The sequence below is a fragment of the Taeniopygia guttata genome, chromosome 2 (genome assembly GCF_048771995.1).
Source record: "Taeniopygia guttata chromosome 2, bTaeGut7.mat, whole genome shotgun sequence".
Lineage (NCBI taxonomy): Eukaryota > Metazoa > Chordata > Aves > Passeriformes > Estrildidae > Taeniopygia > Taeniopygia guttata.
Window position 1 is genome coordinate 37,926,837 of NC_133026.1, and position 23,919 is coordinate 37,950,755.

A 23,919-nucleotide genomic window follows, 5' to 3' on the forward strand; every position below is an offset into this window, starting at 1 on the left:
AAGACCTCAAAGAAGCTACAAGTTTTACCTTGTAGTCATTGTATTAGTATTATTCTCAGTAGCAAAAAGGGTTGTACTTCAGAAAAAAGAAAGAATCTCAGCTTCAATTTACTATCTTGATTTATACTGAGTGTAATCTACTTCACTTGTAAACAAGGGTTTGTTCTGATCTTTTACACAAGTGAAATACTATAAGTCAGTATCATGATGCAGACAAAGAGGAGAACAGAACTGAGTTGAACAAGCATTTCCAGATTGTGCAATTTGCAACCTTATTGCTCCTTTAACAAAGGAGCTGGAATCATTACAGTTACTTTGTTTCCATTAAAAAAAAAATCATATGGGGGTATTCTTTGTAAGAGGTATTAAATGAAGTCAACAGATTTGAGGGGGTTTAAATTTACTGCACTGATGCCAGGGGTTGAAACCAAATAATACCAAAATAAAAATCTAGTAAGGGAGAAGACATTCATTTTGATGAACCTACTTTTATAATGCAGGTCTCTCATACAGCAGCTTGTCCTTGGAGTGTCTTGAGGTGGCCAGGCAATATCAGCAAGGAAAGTGAAAATAGCAAAAGGAGCACCTGGAGTTTTGGAGGTAGATCTGAAACTATTCATCTATAGATTTGCATGCGGATCTATGCAATTCACACACCTGAAATCATAAAACAACCAAGATTCAAGTTGCCACTTCATGACTTTGGTATGTTCACAAGCTAAAAATACTTTTAAAATCAACTGTAACAATGTGCATTTGTTTGAGATAACAAACCATTTTTACTTTTGTAAGCCAGTAAGAAGCTGATGGTTTAGATAGGATTTCCTGAAGTAACTTAATGCCCAGAAGAACTTCCAAGGTTCTTATAGTCCAGGAGAGAATTCTTCAATACAAGTAAAAACTGCATAAATAATAGAAAGCTGAATCCCCAAAAAATAAGTTGGGCTCTAATGTACCATTCTAGATTTTTGGGGGTAATAATTCCTACTGTCCCACTCACTTCCACCAACTAATGCCATTCACAAAGTACAGCAGGACAGTCAACTCTGAAACCTGATTTCAGTTTTCATGTCTTTGCTGATATTTTCATATTTAGGTCAAAGGATTATGCTAATCAAAATCGTGGCAGAGAAATTTAATACAGGAAAGAAATTTTAACAAGTAGCAATGCACCTCTCCAGGTTCTCTGCATTACTGGCATAATGAATCTGTACTTAAAAATGCCTCCACTGTCACTTGTCTACAGCAGAAGGAGGAATTTCCTGGGTTTTTTACACTCACAACCATATATGTTATCATGCTGTCTTCTCATGCATAATGCTCATATGGGTTTGATTATAATTATAGATCATAATGTCCAACTTCTAAGTAACATTTTTCAGCAGTGGATTTCAAAGCATATCAGAAAGCCAGCCAGCATTTTTATTCTCCTTTTATATGTGGGAGAAGAGTTTCAGAATAGAAAAGTGACTTATACCAGGATTATTCACCCACCAGCACAGAGCCCAAAATAGTACACAGTCCATAAAGCAAAGTTTTACCATAACTGCTTCACTGCTATCAACAATTGTTAAAAATCATAGGAGAAACACTTGCATATTGGAAAGAGTGAAATACTTGCTCTTTTCTGACAGCAGGAGAAGTATTTTTGTATGTTTGCCCACCAAGTTGATATAAGACTTTGCCTAGCTAAGGGCAGCAGCATTTTTTAACCAGCAGACAGATTAGTTGACAGGGGTCTCCATACTGCTCCCTCTAAAAGTAAATTGGAAGAGAAAATGGGAACTTTTAGCAGTACAGAGACAGATAAAGCCAGGAAAAAACAGGCAGATGAGACAAAAAAGAAAACAGTATGATCAGCGACAACAAAGGTTAATATTAATCATAAGGCAACTGAGAAACCAATGCAGCTGTGAGACTGTCCAATGAGGCACATTTCGCTGACAAGTGGTGTCAAATAGAAGACCTCCAATTCCAGACCCTTCCCAGGGAACTGCTCTCAGACCCAGGGTCAGTCACTCTCTGGTGGGGCTTGCCAAGACCATGATTTGGTCCTTGAGCCTCTAACATACAATAATGCCAGAGCAGATCACTATTAAACCTGATTTAACCATTATCTTTCATACAACTGCCTGGATTTTCAAAACATTCCCTTTTATCTTTTTTTTAGAAGTACAGAAGGTGCCAATGATGAGCCCACCAAGCTAGCCTCTACTAATGAGTCCCAAGAAACCAGAAATCAGTTCCTGGCTGAATGAGCCAGCAGCTCAGATTTAGGGGCAGTGAAGGTCACCCAGATCAGGTCCACAACACCTGTAGATTACACAGAGCAGTGCACATCTGTCCTGGGGAAAACAAATTAAAGGCAAGGCTAGACTGGAGAAGAAAAAAAAATTCTCATATTGCATTCCTAGGGGGAGAAACAGAGTGAATTATACAACTGGGAGTGAGCATCTCTTGCGTATAGTACTAGGCAGAGAGCAACCAGGAATGGTGTTTTTCTAAATGCTGTTGGCACAACTCATTCCAGTTCCCAGAGAGTCAGGAACCAGAGCAGTAGTTAAAGGAGTAGTGGGCTGAACACACCAGCCCTGATTTGAAATCTGATTACATCAATGGAAGCATTGCATCTGGCATCAAGAGTTTTTGGATCTCACCCAATATCAACAGCAGCTTTGAACTGGAACAAACTTTCATCATTACACAGACCTTCCTTGGGCTCCATCTTTACCAGTTTTATTTAACACAGAATGACAGCCCCCTTTGCAAATGAAACAGCTGGGGAACAAATTAGCCAGATCTACTTACAGTGTAGAAAATTAGGAATGCAAGTCTGATTTTTGCAGTATCAGTGAGAAAGCTCTGGAAGTTCTCAAATTAAATTAAAATTCACCCAGTCAGATAGGTTCACTGGTATGCTCAGTATGTTCACACCTCCCAGCATATTGATCTCTTGGCATAGCAGGATTACAGAGCACAGACCAGTGATGCCCCTTGAATCTGCAAGAGTTTGTTCCAGTTGATGCCACATAAACATAGTAATCTTTCCCAAAGGCATAAACTAATTTAAGAGACCACAGAAAAAGTCAGTTTCTTTAAAAAATAGAGGGAAGGGATGGAGAACACATGAGGCAAATAAGATTAAAAGGAACACTTTGTTTCACAGAGGAGTTGCACAGAAAATTAGCATGCTCACGTGTGAAATACAAATATGTGAGGAATACTAACTCTATTTTTTATCTTTGATTTCTTTTTTCTAGATAGCATCCTCCAAAAGACCTTCAGAACATCTTAACTTCATCTATTAACAGAGTTTTTAAAAACTCAGCATAACTTTAATTGACATAAAGAAGCTGAATCCCCACTGGAAATCCCCAAACACATGGCATTGCAAAAGGAGCTACAAGACAAACATATAGGAGACAGCTGACTTTGGCAACAGTCTGGAAGAGTTCCCCTTAGCTCCTCCTCCAAAAGTTTACTTCCAAACATATTCTCACATAGAAATCACTTCTCTGCACCTTAAGAAAGGTACATATAAAATATGATGTGGATTTTGTCATTGTCATGCCTTAGAGTTTCATTTTTCTTGGCCAACCACAGGAAAAAGATAGAAGACAGCAGAATGAAAAAAAAAAGATTACAGAGACATTCAGGAGTGAAGATGAAGTAAGAATGTGAGGGGCAAGGAAATGTTAAGGATGGGGTGAAAATTAGAAGACTGGAAGGATAAAGCAAGGAATGACTGAGTGAAAAAAAACTGTATCTGGAAACAAAAATGTTATAATACAGATGCAATAAGGAAGGACAATACAAGGAGAGAAAAGGTACATGAAAAATATAGTACCTTATCCCTTCAAAATTGTCATAACCTATACACAGAGCAGGACTGAACTAAGGATTCACTATCAATGTTCATTCTATCATTGCCTAATTTGTTTTTTGGCAGGCACTTAACTTTACAGCCTTCATGTCCTTTTAATGTTGTTTTTGAGTGCTTGTAACACCTTATCTGAAAGGCCGAGACTTACCCATCACAATTTCAATTTTCAGATTTAAATGCTTCTGGAGCAACCAGAGCATAAAAGTGTGTCAAAACAATCCTTTTTCACGCACAGCACACTTGGAGCTAAAATGGTCTTCTTTGAAATCCTTTGAAAAAGACTCACTTCTGAGAGTAGAACAAGCATGAAGAATTGTATAACAAGAAGTAATTTGGGGGCATGTTATAAACCATGTACAAAGAGAAATTAGAATGAAAGAGACATCCTGTCTGTGCTGTCTAAATTGTGTGGTACCCCCCTAAACACAAGGTGTTTGCCAGTAATCCTCAGGGAAGATGCCTCTAACAACATATTTCACTTACAAAGTTTAAAGAGAACTTTCACAATGCAACCCACGGTTTGGAATTCTTAGAACTTAGGAATTGCACAACATCCCTTCTTATGGATGGCATCCAAACATGAGACATCTAAGCGCTTGGAATGGCTGGATATGTTCCTGGATGTATCACTGCAGATGCCTTTGAAGGATGCTGTAGTTGAAAAACTACTGCAAATAATTTGAGTGCTAAGCAACTTTAAGCATTGCCTCCAGTGAAAGCATTTAAAACTTGCAAAAGATGCAAAGACCTTAAATAGGCTATTTCACCATTTATTTACTTCAGCTTATCTTTATAGGTTTGGCAAAGTAGACAAGAGTTTCCAAATTCATCTTATAAAACAGTCTTATACTATGGCCTTTGAGATATTTTTCCTGGAATTACATATGATCTATTTTGCTTGATTTTCAGCCTCCTAAACATATATTATTCATAACACTAGATCTTTGATGCTAAGTAAGATGCCTCATGTTTGGATGCCATCCATAAAATGGTATGTTGTGTGATTCTCAAGAACTCCAAACCATGGACCCCAGATCTCAAATGACAGAGCAGATAACAAATGTTCAGAACAGGTGAGAGCACTGAGCAGCCTTGATGTGATGAGTGATAAGCAGCCTTGGCTCAAGGAGCCTCTGATAATCTTTGAGATACTTTTTGAGAGCCCTCTCCTTTGATCAGAGGCCATGAGTAGTTACCTAGTTATAGCCATTAGGCAACACACTGTAGACATTGCTCTAATAAAACTGATGGAGCAAGAAAGGTTGTGGTTCACTAGTTCAGACCATAATAACCTATAATCTATAGCCCATCCATTTTAATTACTCTAAATCCTAACTTAATTTATGTTAATTTTCAATAAGTGCATTTCAGCACTTTAATCGCCAAATCTTCTAGAAGAAAGTTGCATCAACTAAATATTTAGCCTTATTTACAGGTTTGCTTGAATACAGGCCTTCTTGGTTTAGCTAATATAAACTAAGTCACTCAGTGCCACCATGAGTAGGCATTCAGTGGATAAACAGCATCTGTTACTTATGTGAGATAAAGGTTTTCCTTTGTTGCTTTTAATAAACTTCTGCATTGGAGGCATCTCAGACTATTGCTACAGCTTTCTGCCACATCTGCTCTCCGTGAGATACAAGACAAGAATCCATAATTAGAACTTTTTAAAGTGCTTTTATGTTGTGCTTTTAATTTCATTTCTGTAAGCTTGGGTAATTTTAAAAGTGTTTCATTTGAGCATTTCTTAAGTTTTGAGCAGCCAAAAAGGGAGATGCAAAATAAGTCCCTTTAATTTTCATGCTATTAAAAAGCAGCTTGTCAGGATTGGCTGGAGTAATTTACATTAAAGGAAACGTCTATATCTTAATGAGATATTACCACTATTGCCCTAGCACCACACCCAACTAGATGGAATTCTCTGTGTTTTTATCACTTTCAGTAATCTCCAAATCCTACATTCTCTTGGGGAAGATTCATGGCTCAGTCTGATACATTGCTGCTTCTGCAAAATTGCAACTCAGCATAACAGCAGCATCAGTAAATGTAATGTCCCATTCAATTCATTGTTCCAGATATGACTTTCAAAGCCGAGCAGGGCTACTTATAAAACAATGATATTAAAAAAGCCATTTTTATCTTTCTCTATATATTTGTATTTACTAGGGAAAGGAAAAAAGCTATGAAAACCACTAGTGCCATTTTGAGGAGTAATAAATTAGATCCTAAAACACAGGAAATGAAAATACTGTGATCCTCCTAGTATCAATGACTTTGAGTACAGAAAAATATTGGCTGCATATTTAAACAATCCGACTGATAATTAAGGCTACCACATACACAGGGTAGTGGAAGTAAATCAGTCACATCAAAATGAAAACAGAGTACCTTTTTTCTTCATTTCCTGGTTCTTTTTTTGTATATCTATTTGTAAGCTTGCAGTTTCCTTTGTATGCATTCTAATTTTAACATCTGTGCATTAACATAGATAGATAAAGCATATAAATACATATATATCCATATTTAACATTTAATATCTTTCTGAAGGAAAGCATATACAGGGTACTAATAATGCTGTTTCTTTCCCAGAAAGAGCTGAGAGTTCCAGAAGTCTGGTTGTATCTCAAGGATGACATATTTCAGTCTCTTAGGTGAAAAGAGGCAAGGAGATAGCCAGCTGGCTCGTGTGAAGTTAAATCTTCTGTGCCAGCTGGACCAGCAGCAGCATTGCTGTTAGCTTTGGAGACTGCTGCCTGCCTACTAACTACAGGAAGAGCAGAAGAGTTAAGAAGTAAAACCTACATGCAAACAATTTTCCATCCCATATGGAGTTGTCGTTATCCCTGTGAGCGCAATTAGGTTTGCCAGATTTGCAGTGCTGTAATGCAGCGGTCCCCTGAGTCAGACTGCTCAGCTGCTCGCCGCTCACACAGCATTTCCAAGTCAGGCCTCGTTACCCTCCTGGCACTGAACAATGAGGAGAAGGTGGCACACCAGCGCTGCTGCTCCTAGAGGGAAGCTGAAAAACTCTTGAAAGAAGAAAGGAATGAGATGCTCAGCAAAAGTGGGATATGCACCTGCTCCCAACCCTTCTGATTCTTAAACCCCAGATACCTGGTTATAGTCTTTCAGTTAAGGTACAGCTAATATGTCTGCCACAAGATAAGACTTTCTGCAAATAGCCATAAAAAACCCATTTTCACTGACTCTCAGATGCTGAACTTGACAGAACATACAGAATATATTTAATTTCTTTTATCTTTCACTAACTTAGTATAATAATTACCACGTTTCCGCAACATTGCCAAATATACCTGAATATGACACTTCGTTTGAAACCCCTAAGGCAGAGACCATGGCTGAGCTCAAATTGTAAGTTGTCAGAGACTGTTAAATTGATTATGTGTATGTAAGTTTTATAGACAAAAGAACTAAAGGGCAGAATCTGACTCACGCTTATCCTGCAGATCCATGGCAGGAATGAGAACAGAGCACACATGCCTTGACCTCAATCTTGCGTGCGAGCCAAGTGCACTGGCTCTTGATTTAACCTGTAAATTTAGTAAAGAGACAGCTGTGAGTGTTATGGTATCTCCTGTTAACCAAGACCACTAACACATTGGCTATTTGGAGCAGCTCTTTCCACAGTTATACAGGAAATACTAAGTATAATCTCCAAGGAAGAAGTCAGCTTGTTCAAATGAAGTAATCTTAACTCTGAATCTTCGTTCCAGATGTAAACAGACACCTCCAAAAATGCCATCTGTACTATCTTCTATTACTCCAATTGAGCTCAGAAACACAAAGAAAAAAAAAAAAAGAAAACGCATTGACTGAGGCAGATTTAAAATAATTTTATATCAAGACAGCAATAATAGAGAATTACCCCACTCAGTGTTTCACCCATACCTCTGATTGGTGAAGATGGGACCACCTATCTAAATCATATCAAGCTGCTTACTGTTGTAAACATAAGAAATTGTACTGATGACACAATAGGGCAACATTAAAAACATAGAGAATGTGAGATAAATTCAATATAATTGATAAAATAATTCACAAAATAAGCATAGGCATTCCAGGCTCTGCAGCCTGGAATGTCAAGAACATGAGGAGAGGTCACTGCATCTCTTCCTACCTATCCCACTAGGGCTTGCTCCCCCTTCAGCTGGGAAAGGAAAGTCAACTTTAGGTCTCAACAGACAAAGTCTTGGCACATAACAAAACTTTCTACCAAAGTCCACCAAGGGATGTGGATTATAGAGTCAATCCCAGAGTTCAGCAGCTGGAAATGCCTGCTAACACAGATTTCAATGAAAATGAACCATAAATATAGACATAAAAAAGATAAATGCAATGCTATTGCACCATACATGGTAGAAGAAGTCAAAGCATCATGTATTACCTCTGTAAGACCTTGTTTAGAATTAAGCTTACAAATTTCAGTTACATGTTTTATGATGCATTAGGACTACTACAAGTCAGAGGAGGGATAAGGTGATCAGAGGAATGAATGTTATTTTACATAGAAAGCACAAAATCCAAAAATGCCAGCAGTCTTTGGAGAGCTGTACATGAATTCACTGGGTTAAGAACACTGGAGGGAGAAAACAGCTGTTGAAATGCAGTGCAGACTGAAGAGTCAATACATATAACCAGACTATAAATAAGCACAGAGTGGACCCTCCATAAGAGAAATGCATGTCCAGAATCTTCTGCTCATGCAGGTAAGAGGAGAAGACATCTGAAGCAATTTCAGTGGAGCTGGTGCATTTATAAACAGGTTGATATGCCAAAATGCTTAGCACAGCAGCTTGGATTTGATGATCTATTAAATCCTTTTCACTTCTGTCATCGCATCTTTTGCTAAGTGATTATTGTAGTGATTGAATTATGAAAATACATGTATCGCTACAACAAAACCCATCATAGGCTGCTGCTGAACAAAGCAGATCATTTCAGAATGTTTATGCTGTTTTGCTGGGAGGAAAGGGTTGCTTTGTGTGTGCAAAAATTTTATTTTTTTAGCTATATAAAGTTGACCCCTAAGAATACTGGGTTTACTCAAACTTTACCAGTCTGATAGACTTTATCCCTTGTTCCATGAAAAGCTGAATGATACCAGAATCTATAATTTTATACTTTGAGGTAATTTATAACATCAACAATCTGCCCTTAGAGTGGCATAACACAAGACATGAATGCAAATTGAAGGTGAGACATTTGTCACCAGAGCAGAAACAATTTCATTCCAGATAACATGTGTGATATACAACCATTCCTCATATTTTAGTTTTCCTTGTTTGCCTTTATTTATGGACCATAAAACTGTAATTCAGCAGTGAAGAATGAAACACTTTATTGAACTTCTACACAGTATTTACACTTCTTGCATCAGATGTCACTTTTTCATGGTAATGGGACATACTGGGAATCCCAGAGCAATGAAGATTTATGGACCTCTGGACTGCACTGGTAGAAATACAGAGCACCAGGAGCAGACTCTCACAATGAACCCAAACTACTAAACTTTCATGTTAATTAGACATCTCTGGAGGATTTATGGTAACAGCTTAAGTTAATGGGAACTTCATTCTCTGTCATCCATCATTCCTTTACAGACAGTAATAATGTAGGGAAAAAAAAAAAAAAAAAAAAGAATGTAAAATAAAGACAGTGTCTGACAAAGGAATTTTGAAATGTTGCAATCCTTTTAATTTACAGAGTTTTGTCAGAAGTTTGGCCTCCAAGATTTCATTATCAAGTCAGTTGGTGACACTTTTTATATGCCAAGGATATTTCGAAGAGAAAAAGCAATTTTATTTTAAAATAAATAAATAATAAAGGAAACCTTAAATAAACATAATAAACAGGGAATGGATAAGTGAGAAACTTGTTGCTTGCAGTATACTGTCAGGTCAAACTTTGGCCAGTTTGTTGTGGGAATTTGGGTATAACCTTACCCTTATGCATGGGAAGTTCCATTTCGAACAGCAAGGCCATTTGAGATGAGTCAAATTAAGCCCAGGCCTGTATCTCTAGGGGGACACAGCCTTAGCTACACCAGAAAAAAAACTTATGATTTTACAGAGAATTCAGAGTATTAAGTCTGTCACCTGCACTGATCTTAGTTTTGACAGATGGAAGCAATGGCAAAAAAGTGCCTCCAAACACAGTTGCAAAATCACCACAAAAATACAGATGACTGCTCACAACAGGCAGTTTAGCCAATGCTAGGTCATACCACCAGGATTTAAAAATAACATTTAGGAATAAGACTTTGGGAATCATCTCCCAGATTTTTCAGAGATTGACTGAATCATACCTAGATTCTCAAGAGAGTCACCAAGAAATTAATTCCTATGCTCCGCTTCAAAACTTGTGGGTACTACTTTTTGTCCCTCTGTTTTAGTACAAAAGGACAATCCTTGTGCAAAATGTCATGTCATGTCAATGCTGTGAGAGAACCCATTTGCCCAGATGAAAACTGTAAGTTTTAGTTGTACTGTTTTAAGAGTCACAGAACATGAGAATATTATGTGGATGTATCTTGAAGTACATCTGTACATATCTAACTGAAATCGCTTCATGAGGAAAAATCCAAGCTCTTTGATGTTCCAAGCCAGGTGCCACAAAGTGTCATCTTGCTGTATCTACCCACTATCAAAACAGTGTAACAGGAGTGAATAAAAAAAAATCAGAGAAGTTACCTCGTTATCCTGTTAGCAACCAGAATCAAGCTCCATGAGACTTTGGTTCTTTCCAGAGATGCAGATTAAGATAGGGAGCATATGTAAAGAGCAGCTGAAACAAAACCAAAGTGTATTTTACCCAGAGCCATGTCAGTGCAGCAAAAGTAGCAATAAACAGTTGTTTGCCTGGCCCAGTTTGCCTTGCTTCTGTTGAAAGACCAATAATGATGGCAAAACAAAAACTTCATAGTTTATTAAAGCATGACTGTATTTGTTTCCTTTTACTGTGAGAGACAAAAAGCAAGCTTTGACACAACAGAGGCAAAATGAACAGCAATAGATCAGTTTAGAGATCTCAATATTTCAAAGCTATATGGATCATGTATGGTAACACCACTGCAGATGAAGTTTGATTACCTGAGCCCTGCTCACTCTGTTCACAGAGAAATACTTTCCTAAGGATTTACACTGAGCATTACTTAATTTGGTTTTCTAGATGAGCTCTTATGTGAACAGAATTAGGTTCACATAAACAAGCATCAAGAAATTGTGTCCAGATTATCAAGAAGTGCCTAAAGAAATGAGACACAGCTGAACAAGTGTTAATGATGGTCTCTGGAGAAAAACTCTTGGATGGGATCATCATGGAATTTGGTTGTACAACTCAGAAAATTACACAATTAAAAGGAAGCAAAATTATCAGCTCAACAGTGATTAAATATGATTGTTGTGGTACTTCTAAAAAAACCCAAGTAGCATCTAAAAAATAACAGCTAGCTAATTTAGACCTTTTTTCCTTAGGAAACCTTTAGTCACAAATGAGGCTTCTCACAATACAATTAATATCAGCCCCTAGGCTTTTAGTTCTTCAAATTGAAACACATTTTAGGGTGTACCTTAGGTAAATAAGCTTTTAGAGATGGGAAATGAAATCTCACTAACCTGTGAAACATGTTTAAATTTCTATTAGAAATCCTAATAAATTATAAATGGCAAATATCTGTGGTGTATCTGAGTGGTAACTGGTGATACATCAGTCCTATGACATCAGATAAATAAATGTGCATCTGAATTTATGGGAGTGACAGCCATTCAGTAATAAGCTTAGTAGACTCCAATCAAGTCTTACTATTGGTCCAAACTCTTGGTTTGAACTACAACATCTCTATAGGGTTATGTTTTAAGCAAATGTACTTTATACAGGGTTTACCACTGCTACAAGGTATAATCACTTTTGAATTTTCACTTACAATGATACGTAAAAATTTTGATTCAGCTTCCTCATGGAGTCTCATCATTTCAGTGGTCATTGCTGTGCTGGGAAGTTATGAGTTTTTTGTCAACCTTCATACCATGTTGTGGAATGTATTATTTCTGGGCTTTCTTACCTATCTGCTTGCTGCTTCTTTGCACAGGAAAACAAGACATTCATCTTCAGCTCATGAATAAGTAGTCTATTAGTGCTGAGACAGAGTGATTTGTCAATATTTTGTAGCAGTAACTTCTCAGAGCATCTTTAGAGTTCCTCTTGCAATGCTAAACAGGAGGTATTCCTGAATGTCCTTCAGATTCATCAAATTTAATAAGAATCGATAATGTTTCAAATAAAGGCTTATTCCTTCTGCTCTTAAGCCTCTCAAGCTCTTCAAACTTAACTGCCTCTTAAAGGGTTCTTTGAAATTGATTATGGCATCATAACTTATGAATAGACCTTAGAGAGGTACTTCTTAGAGTTTCTTACAGAAATTTGTGAGGATTTGTCAGACCAATTCACTCCACAAAATATATCTTCAAATTACTTTGTATATTAGTAACGAGTTGTGACATGGCGGAACCCTACTCTATTGTACCTAACTCCTCTCACTGTTCATGTAAGAAGCAAAGAGAAAAATTACGTGACAGTTCCTTTTAAGATATGTCTGCAACAGAGGTCAAATACAGGAAATCCATCCTGATTGGAAATGTGCTTAATCATTTTCTTCAGTTTGCTGCAGTCAAGGGAACATAAATATGTGCTTCAAGTGCTTTCCCAAATGGAGGTGGACTGTTGGCTAAAACTTACCTTCAGTCATTGCCAAGCAAAGTTTGCTGTGGCTTAAGTATATTGACTTGACTGGACAGTGCTCAGTATGAAATAGTTAAGAACACTTGATAAATTACTTTGAAAATATGCAGTAATTTTCCTTATTATTCCCTTATCTTGGTCAGTGTGACAGCTTTCAGAGCACAAAGAAAGTCTCTCCAATAACTGCAAAATTATAAAAGGAAAAAAAAAAGCAGCAAGGGTAGAAATGCACCACATTGCATCGGCAGCTTTTTTGTACCTTGGATTCTCAGGATCTTCTGTTGTCCATTGCAATTAGGAGATAATTATGGGATGATCAGGAGCAAAGTGAGGACAGAGACTTGACAGAAAAAAATTTGTTGGAGCCTGCAAATACAAAAATGTAACTATCAGCTATTACAGGCTTAAAACACGGCATTGCCAGCAGCCAGCCAAGGCTACAAAACAAATTCCTACAGGGGCAAAGGACTATTAAAAATGGCATCAATTCTCACTCCAAATGCAAATCACTCTTTTCCTATCTATCTTGCTTCCCATACACAGATAACGATCTTACCAAAACAAAGCACTCCTAAGTCTCCCTGCTTTACACAGGGAAGGCATGAGACAAACACGACAGATGCTAGGCACCTCACGTACCGTAAACTTGCTAGGTGCTCATATACTTGACAATGAAAGCAGAATGAGAGCCTACATAAAATAGAATGGCATACAAGAGCAGGGCACGAGGAGACTGACGAGAGTATCATTACTGGGAGAGCAGGATACAAAAAAAACTACTGAAGACATGCTGCTGCAGCTGATTTATGTAGAGCTCTGAAACAGAACAAGCTCAAATTTAACACACAGATTTATTCGCTGTTTCTGTTTCCTCACTTATGACATAATCAGTAATCAGCTACTTTTACAGTGAGAAAAAACTGGGTTGTGATTAAATTAATCATTAATACAGCCCAGAAATAGTTCCCTGCAAGTATTCTTTTGAGCAAACACTTCACTCCCACAGCTTTTCAGAAAAAACTCCATAGCTGATAAAATAAGTACAAACATGATCTAAGCAAAACTCTATTTAGCAATTGTCAAAACACTAGTGAGTAGATTTCCTCATTATTCACTCATCTCTGCTGGTATCTTCCCAGTCAGGGTGCAGATGAGAACCCTATGCCACAAAGCAAAAAAGGCAGGAGGGAGAGAAAATTATCTAGCTAGGCTGGAAATCTCTCTCCTCACCTTGGCACTAGGTATGTCTGAAATTCAGGGCCAGAATTGTTTCTGGCAGCTCTCAAGCAGCAGAGAAGGAGATTGCAAGCCAAAGAATGGGTTTTTGAAACAAGAACAGAGCTCCTGCAAAAGCCATTTCCTTGCCTACAATCACTCTTTCATCTCGGGCCATCTGTCTGATGGAACCTGCCCGACCTATCAATACTAAATAACATTACAAGGGCAGTTCTGTTCAGTGAGACTTAACGGTTTCAGTTTGTCTCTAGATTAAAATCACTCTTCTGGAAGGATTTGTGAACAAAACTAGGAACAGGAATCACGTGCCCAGAGATTATAAATGCCTTACCCTTTGAGCTGGAATTGTAGCTCCTCAATGCAAGAGTCTCTACCACTGGACTAACATTAATCGTCATTACACTAATTGCACGTTCAGATAAAACTCCTGGTTTACAAACACAATGACAACACGTTGTATGTGTTTAAAAGCAAGTACAAAGCCCACTGACTGAAAGATCTGAGGATTTGCCTAGGGGCTTGTATATAACAGCCACTTTGAACAATTCTAAATTTAACCAATATGCCATAAGAATAAAATGCACAGCACTTCATACACTTGTCACTAGCACTAATTTAAACCACACTGTGGAATAAGCTATTTAAATGGGCTTGTTGACCTACTTTTTAATCCCAGCTTTCAGGGAAGAAAATAAGTTAAGTAATAACTTAGAAGGCTATTATTTCCTATAAATCATATTTTTGTATGATTCTTACCACACAGTATTTAATTTTATGAGGATTATTTTTTTTCCACTAAATGCAGGTATAGATTAAACGGCAGAATGTTAGGAGACAGACAAGTATTTTCATTCATTATCGGCTTGAAGTGATCCTCATTTGTCTGGCATTTTGGAATTTCTTTTGGCTATAATCGGTTTTTTTCTCTGTCCTCTCACTCACATACATTTGAGAAGAATGAGATCATCTTGAACAAGGAAAGGATCTTGTTACCATACAAAACCGTTTACAAAGAGGGATAAAGGATCTTTGATTTAGTTCATTTTCATAAAAATTCTTTCCTCAAGATCATTCCAAAAATTACTCACTTCTCTTTAATGCTTGCCCCAAGAATACATTTTTAGGTTCTCCACTGTTCTGCTATACCCTCTACTTGTAAGCTCAATTCCCAGACATTTTTTTCTTAGGACAGTAATTGTTCTGTATATTTTTCAATAGTGTCCAAGTTATAGAGTAAACTAAAATAAGTCAGAAAAAGAAAAATCTACAGTGCATTTCTTGCCAATACCTTATATTTGGAAGCTGATGAACCAAGGTAACAGAACAACTTACGGGTGAAAGCAAGCATTCGCATTTTTGCAGGTATGGGACTAGTCCCTTTTCAAGCCCCCATCTGCAAGTTGGATGCACGTGAAAAACATACAAAATCATGTTTATAACTTGGTTTGATGTACAAAAGACCAAAAACATACCTGGGAGCCAGGAAAAAAAATTGCTTTTAATTACTTATTCTGTTAGGCATTTATCTATGGCAAGCTGGATTTTGTCATCTCCTAACTGACCATACTTCAGGATGTCCATCCACTGCTCCATCTAGGTGACACAAATTACAAAAAAGACAGCCAAAGACCTACCAGAGTAGAATAGTCCTTTTCCTTTGAGATCTAGAAAGAGAAGAAACTTAAAAGGGGGAAAAAAGGTGAAAGCAATTTGAGCATTCTTGTGTCATGCACACCAAATGTAGCTGTTAACACCTGTATAGAAGAGGCCACTGGACCTGTGCACAATCACAGAAATGAAGACTTCATCTGAGTAATAAATAACACATTGTCAATCCAAATTTTTGTAGAAACCTATATTCAGCAAATAAGGAACATGTCCTGCTTTCCCTGGGACATGTGAATTTCTTAGTGATGTGTGTGCTTGCAGTTGATGGGAATAGAGAATTGTGAAGACAAGCTAATTTCACTCAGCAGTACAAGGGTGGTACTTTTAGCTTTAATCACAGTGAAGTAACAGTAAAGCAATCAAACAAAGCAAGAGGTACAGGAATGATAGGGTTAAATAAATAAACATTAATAATTAATCAATAAACATTAATAAGACGAGGAAAAACACAGGCCAAAACAATTTATGTAGGAGCTGGCAAGGAAAGATGAAATGAGGGAAATTTATACCTCTTTCTTTTGCATAGTCTCTAAATGGAGGAAAGGAAAAAGTGCCTATAATTGCACAGCAGCAGAAATGCTGTAGAAGACAAAATGTATAAATAGGCCTGAAGAATTTAAACTATATTTCATGCAAAAAAGTCAGAAAACCATCTCCTGAAAAGGTCATAGCAGAGATACAAATATGAGACACACCTAAGAGACACAAATAAGCAACTGGAGAAAACAGTACAAATGTAGACTTCCAGTCCCTTTTAAGAGGAGGCAGATAGGAATACATATACAATTAGGTACTGTACAATCAAAAAACCCACAAACCAAACAACTCCCTCAATATTTAGTTGCAGTTAAAGTATAATGAGATGTTTAAAGAGAAGCCTACTGACCCAGCACCCTTGGTAGCCATGGTCTGCAAAGCTTTAGTTAGTTGAAGACTCAGGCACAGAACCTATTTTCAGGGTGGGAGGAAAAAGAAGAAAAATTATTCTAAGTCAGATTCATTTCAGCTAACCATAGCCTCACATGCCACCTTACCAGGAGATTATTTTCTGACTGAATGGTGGGGTTGTGTTTAGATTTTTGCACACTTGTGCAAAATCATTAGCAAAAACTTGACAAGAGACACAAACCAGATCTTCCACTTACATTGTAAGAAGTATACTTTGATACAAGGTACTTATTCAAAGTTAAGGGGACAATTTAAATGAATACAAAGGGCATGCAAAAGCAATTGAGATTACTTTCCAAGAACCTAGTAGCAGTCAAAGCCTGGAAAAACCGTTCTGTAGAAGAACAGTAGTGAGGATTAAAAGGAATACTTAGAAAATAGATTGACTTATATTGTAAGTTTATTAATATCTAACATAATGTATCTTTCAGAAGGCTTTCAGATCATCAGCTTCCTTTAAAATACTGCATGTCAACATTTTAGCCACTGTCTCTATGCATCAATAAACCAGGGCATTGTCTTTGCAGCAGGCACTATGTCTCACTTTATTGCAGAGCTCTCGGGAGCAGATCCAGTGACTCTTCTGGCTTTCTTTTAGCATGATTATTTCCATGTGTCACTGGCTACAGAGAAGAGGGCTTCTTCAATCAAACCAGACATTACCAAGGACAGTGGAGAGAAATGCAGAGGAGAAGTGGAAGATTTATGGTGCAGAGTGTGACGCTGTGTCTCCTTCCCTCTCTGCTCCATGAATGCTGTCCATGTGCCGCATGCTCCACATCACCTACAAGGCTACAGACCTGCCCTTTCTCTCAAATCACTGATTAGGTGTGCTATCTTCACAGAACATTGAGATATCAGGTCCAAAATGTACAGCATTTTCTAGCAGATTCCTGTTTAGTGAACAGAAGTTATAAAGCTGAAGCCCAAAATGCTTCTCAGGGCCTTTGAGTTCCCTCTCCCTTTGGAGCCAGCCTTCAGGGCATGAAATATGTGTTACTTCCCTCAGCCAAGGCTCATGCAACATAAAGGCTTACCTTTCTTCAAAATGCTTGTTTTAACACACCTCAGATGATTATCACATTTTTGCCAGCTGAACTGCCCAGCACTGCATACACTTAGCAGCTTACATTTTTTTAAAATAATATGGGTTGGAATCATCAAGTTATCATTGATATTCCAAGGTATTCCCAGGACAAATTATTGTTTTAATGGAAAGGTTTATAACCATAAAGAGGTACCACGATGCATCATTAAAATTTTAAAATATGTATGCATGGTAGTTTTGCTGCTCATTTCTCACAGGATTCCTTTTTAAGATTTTTTTTTTAAGTCTGAAGGCCATCCTCAAAGCTAGCGGAGGGTAGAAAGAAACTGCTTTTAAGGCTATATTTTCTCACCCTAGCCAGGAAAAAGTATGAACCTACAACTAGGAACACAGATTTGACACCTGACATTGTTCAAATCCCCCACATATCCCAAATCAAAACCTTACAGAGAAAGGTTACATGAAAACCCAGAGAGCGCAAGGAAAGTGAAAGCAAAGGAAATCACACAGGTTGTGACTTCATCCAGAGGGTGTAGTAAGCCAAAGGGACAGAGATCTGATTGGTATTTCTCTATTCAGGAAAGGGAGTTAATGAAGAGGACATAATTTTGTCTTTGATCTGTGTCAAGCAGTAAAAGTCATTTAAGTTGTCCTGCTAAAATTAAGTGGCATACAACAAAGACATAGGGGTCAGGTCAGGAGAGTTAATGTTTAGCCACGTGGGCAATAAAGCCCAGATGGGGACAGCCAGGTCTGAGAACAGTTTATAGCTGTTCCTCAAAGATGATGAAAATCCAAGGATGCAAAGCAAGTAAGGACTGACTTTGGGATTTTCTGCAGGAGCTCACACAATTACCAAAGGGCAGACAGATTTTAGACAGAACTATTAGCTAGCTCTCAAGCAAGTCAATAAAAATAACTAGATAACTTCATCATCTCCCCTTACTCTGGTGTTTTTCCCTCAGGCCAGATCATACATGTTCCCTCCTAAAGCTGAGAAAACACACACAACTGATTATACTTTTTTTCACAAAGGCAAAATATTATGTGATAACTATATCACATTTCACTGATATAGAGTACAGGTGCAAAGTAGGAAGACAGAGACCACGTTTAAGTCTAACCTAACAAACACTTCCAAACAAGATTTAAATACTGTTGTGTTGCACCTCTAAACAGTAAGCCTTTGGTGCAGGATGGACTTTTAACACACTCAGCACACAGCCCATACCCACCCACTTTGTTCCTATTGCTGTACGCTGCGTTTCCTTTTGGCAACCACACCTAACCTACTTCCAAAAGAGAACTAAGGCTGTACACCCAGTCAAGAGCAGCACAGTGTTGATCAGAGAAGCCTATCACAAGAGGAAAAAATATAGTTTAGAATATGAAAACAGAGAGAAACAGTAGAGTGAAATTCTAGAGCAGTAGCTTTTAAGGTTGTGTACTTTTTTTAGTACATTTTACTTCTTGTGGATGAAATCAATGGGCCTGCACTGTTTTTCAAAATCTAAAGTAGACAAGTCCCTTTTTTTATGGCTGAAAAACATAATTTAGCCTTTGCTGAGCAGAATTATTTCTACACACAAAGGATGTCAGTCAATTACATCGAAACAATTTCATTCAGGTCACTAAACATCAGTAGGTAGCATGATTTAGTGCCAGCAGTGTGTTACACAAAAGCACAGCAATTTTGAGGTTTGGAATTGAAATGGAAATTGCAACGTGGATGAATATTGATGATAAGAACATACAGCAGCAGGGAACATCCTGCACTTACCTCATAACCAACCCATTCTTGACAAGGAATCCTTCTCCCACATCATAAAACAGCAGCATTGTATTTTCTTAATTCAAGTTAATTTCTAGCATTTGCATGCAAACGGCCGTGCAAGTGCTCATGTCCCATATATCGAGAAAGTTAAAAAAAAAGTTCTTACAATTAGTTTAATAGTTCTAGATTCATAAAAGCTGGCTTATTTCCCTGCATAATTGAATGTTTGTATTTAAAACTGATATTTTACAATAGTAGATATTCCTGGTTGTGCTTTTTCTCTGAGAAAGAACTAGGACTGGTGATGACTTATGTTTATTGATCCAAAATTTCCAACTTCTTTGCTAATTCAGTGAAAGATACTGTGGTTTGGCCACTATTCAAAGAGGCCAAACTTCTTACACGCCAGAAAAAGGATTTTGACATTTTCTTACAAAAGTTAACAAAATGCACACCAGCTTCTTGTAAAATAAGCAAATAGAAGCAATTTTAATTGCCCATTTTTTTAATGGGCATGTAGTAATAGGATATGCAGTGATAATTTTAAAATGAGAGTAGGTTTGGATTAGAGTTCAGGAAGAAATACTTTACTGTGTGGCTGATGAGGTACTGGAACAGGTTGCCCAGAGAAATTGTGGATGCCCCATCTCTGGAAGTGCTAAGGCCAGGCTGGATGGGGATCTGAGCAACCTGATCCAGTGGAAGGGATCATTGGCCACAGCAGGGTGGTTGAAGCTAGAATATTTTTAAGACCCCTTCCAATCTAAACCACATGAATTACTTATTTTAAAAAATATTGCACTGAATTCATATCCTCTGTAATACACAGTGTGTTTCTGTACACACTATAGGGCTCCTAATACCAACTTTGAAAAATGAGTTCTAATTAAAAAATAAATAAACAAACAAAAACCGGCTGTCTCAACCAACACTACTTATCTAATTCAAAACTGGCATGGAATGTTGACCAGGAGGCAGCAGATAATTCTTCCAACTACTGCATCTCTCTGTTCAAAGCAACAATTTATTCTTTACTATTAAAAAAAATCATCTTGAAGAATGAGGGCTATTTCTTAGCTGTGATTATTACCTCTTGGCTCATATACTCTGACAACCAGAGGTATTACACTATGAAATTCTTTTTCCACATGATGGATTTCATCAATTGCTCTCTAGCAGTATCTAAACTATCATGTTACACCAACCAGAGATCATCTTAACTCTGAAAGACTTGGAATTATGAAAAGATTTGGCATCATTTAAAAAGTACTTCAATGCAGTTCATTGCCTTCACACTGCTGGTTTTTCCTCTACACACAGACAACACAGGGTCACATGCCCATATTCAAAGGCAAAAATCAAAGAACCAAACACTTTCTGGTATTGTTCTAACACAATTTCAAAACAAAGGGCCCACATCTTGGGAAACATGGAGTGAAACCAAAGGGAACAACTGCAGCCTGCTCCCAAAAGCAGTGACTTTCTAAAGTTGAAACCAGTACAAATCCTTTATGTGTTAAATGGACAGAAATTACGAAAATATTTCTTTCTTCGTTAACCTAAATCACAGAGTTTTCCAACTCTGTCTTTCATTAGGAATGAAAAACAAAGAAAATATGCTGCAAAATCTAAAAAAAAGTTATTCTACAGATATAGAAAGACACTTGGATACACCTTGGTTTACTAAAAAAAGTCTGTGATGGCAAATAGTTAATCAAGATAAACCCCACCTCATATCAATTGCTGAAGAGCTTTTGGCAGTAGCATCCAAAACAATTGTCACAAATTGTGATGATGAATGTTCCTATAGAGGCTTTTAACATCACCATCTTGAGCCTCACACAGCTAATGCATATTTTACAAACTAGAATATATTTTACTAGTTTATAATGTATAGCAAAACAAAGAGAATTATGCATTCCCTGACTGTAAGTAACCATGTGCTCCTTATGTCTCTGAAATAGTGTGCAGGATAATCTTAGAAAGTCTGAAGATACATAGTCCAAAGGTCTGACTCTGCTTTAACTTTTCCCATGAAGTTTGAATTAGACAATGATACTGGCTTTGAGAATTAAGTACAGCAGGCAAAGCCCATCTCTTAATGCAGTAACAACAGATTCACTCAAATAAAAAAAAACAACAACAGAAAAAAAACATTAGTGTGGGTACTTAGCAGCTGTTTAATATAGACACAAAATTTGCAAATCATAACACTTAAATAATGACTCATAAGTTGAGAAAAATAAGCAAAACCAGTTAATATTTTAACCCTGCCTAATGTAAGAGTTCAGTGATTTTTTTAAATTGCAATAACATTATTTCTTGTGTCAAATTTAATAGCTTACAAAACCCTTCATTCTGCATAGACGTTTACCTACATTATTCATTTCTAAAACTGATTTTCAATTCAGTAACACGTTCACTTACCAGTAACATATTTGATTATAAATATGTTTATTTATTTAAAAATTGTTTATATGTTTATTTTATTTAAAAATTGAGCTCCTAAATATTCTCAAAGCAAGCCACAGACTTTCATCCATGGTTTTAAAATCAGGAAGTCTCATGGTATTATGATTCTGAAGTGTAGGATTGACTATTAAGAACATGCCTGACCAGCAGCACATTGTTGATATTTCTACAGTCACACACTATTGAGAGTTGGTTAGATAGTAGATTCAATTTCTGTTTGGTTGTGCTTTTTTTTGCATTTTGTTTTATAACCTACAGAACGTCTGCACCATGCCCTCATAACAGACTCACAGCAAACTGGACAAGGAAAATAAAGAAGATGAAAACGGTATACTCCACTTTTCAACTTCATCCTGCTAGAAAATGGGATGTTGCAAAGACCACTTATTTTCTTACCTAAGGGTTCTCTCCATCATGAAATCTGCCATAGGGTAAAGGAGAGAAACAGTCCGAGGAAACTGAAGGAACAAGGCCAAAAATTGTAGTGCAGTAACACACAATAGGTACTTGAAGATTTTCTCCCAGTGGATCAATAAACAAGTTATTAGTAATACACATCTTCCCTATAAGCTCTAAACAAAATTAAAACCTATCCATTTGTCTACCCAAGAAGACAAAGATCCCTCTTATTTTCCCACTTAAACAATCTTTGCTGTGTTGGCTTGATTTTACCCTTCTCTTAGGGATGGTGTTTCTGTTACTATTTCAAGTAGATATGCCTCTTCCAAAAGGGAAATTATCAGGGTAACAAGGCTGTCGGTGCCTCCCAGTATGCCCAGGGCACTTTACAGACTACAAAGGAGCTAAAAAAAAAGGAACGAAAATAATCTTCAAGTCCTGACATGCCTAAGATACAGCACATCACACGTCAGATGCACATGACTGTACACTTGAACTAGCTTTTATTTTGTTGCAGGGGAAAAGATAGTAAAAATAAATAAATTTGTTTCTACAGGCACCCTGAGGCACTTGGACAAGCTGTTACTAATCACTCCTTTCTCTGCTTTCCCACCCCCTAACCTGCTATATATTCTCTAATTTTAAGCATACATTTAAAACTGATTTGTCATTTTAGCTACTCCACAGGATAGATTAGGATCCTTCATAAGACCTTTTCATTTACTGAACAATCAAACAAAATAAAAGGTTAATAGTTCAAGAATAGCTACAAGTAAAATGGACCCAAAGTCATTCCTGGTATAACCTCATTAATTCATGGACTCAGCTTTTATTGCCTGCTTTATACATAGCACCTCTGAAGCAAATAAAGCATAAGGACTTTCAGGAGATGTCATATATTATGATGAAATATATCAGAATAATTCCTTTTTTAAAGCACATTCCTCTGTCTCAACTTCATGATTTAAATAGGACACAGTAAAGAGTAAATAACATATTTTACAAGAGTAGCAGTCTGGCTTGCTTCCTTTGAGCATAGGTGACATTAGGTTAATTGGTTTTAATGCTGGGGTTAAATTTCTGTAAATTCTGTTCTTGTTGGTATTATATACCTGCATTTACCGTAATACAATTTACTGAATTAAGAAAACTGTTGAAAAAATCTGAATTAACTATGTTTTCCTGTGTGGGAAGAGGAAGGTCAAAGACATACCAAGTGATGCTGAAAGCCTTCAGGGCACCAGGAAAAGAAGCTGCATCCCATTATGACAAAACAAAACAAAAGTAGAGATAAAAAAAACAAAACAAACAAACAAACAAAAAATCCCAGACACCACTTTAGGCAAACTGTGCTCTGTGAAAGGATAAGAGAGGGCTAGAATCAGACCTTGCTTGCCAGCAGGCAAAGTTCAAGTGCTCACTGATGTAAGGTCACATTGAAATATATTGCATTTGAGATGGAATCTTCAGTGATTTAGTTGAACTTTATGTTCCAGATGTCTTCATGTAAAGGTGCACTCCTGTAACACTTAGGAGCTGTGACAGACACGTTTTATAACCTCTGTGTTTCTGTAAAGGCCCTTGCAGGAAAGGCTTTAGTACAATGAAGATTTTTCCGTGTTTTCACATTTGCTGTAGAATTGTTTTTAGACATATTTTTTCAATAAGAAGGCACACCTGTTACATCAAAATGCAAGAAAACTGGGTTTATTTCCAAGAACCCACTGTGCTGAC

The 23,919-nt window shown here is 37.2% G+C and overlaps 2 long non-coding RNA genes across 7 annotated transcripts in view; one reads left to right on the plus strand and one right to left on the minus strand.

The window, feature by feature from the left end:
- LOC121469453 (uncharacterized) overlaps positions 1 to 17,439 on the minus strand; it is a 46,606-nt gene extending 29,167 nt beyond the window's left edge. For 3 of the 5 annotated variants that reach the window (XR_012054573.1, XR_012054571.1, XR_012054570.1), the window contains exons 1-2: positions 6,686 to 10,574; positions 488 to 657 (exon numbers count right to left, since the gene is read on the minus strand). This is a non-coding gene — a long non-coding RNA (uncharacterized lncRNA). The other 2 variants (XR_012054574.1, XR_012054572.1) reach the window with 2 other exon arrangements.
- LOC121469452 (uncharacterized) overlaps positions 1 to 23,919 on the plus strand; it is a 159,129-nt gene that overhangs the window by 37,348 nt on the left and 97,862 nt on the right. The window lies entirely within an intron of this gene.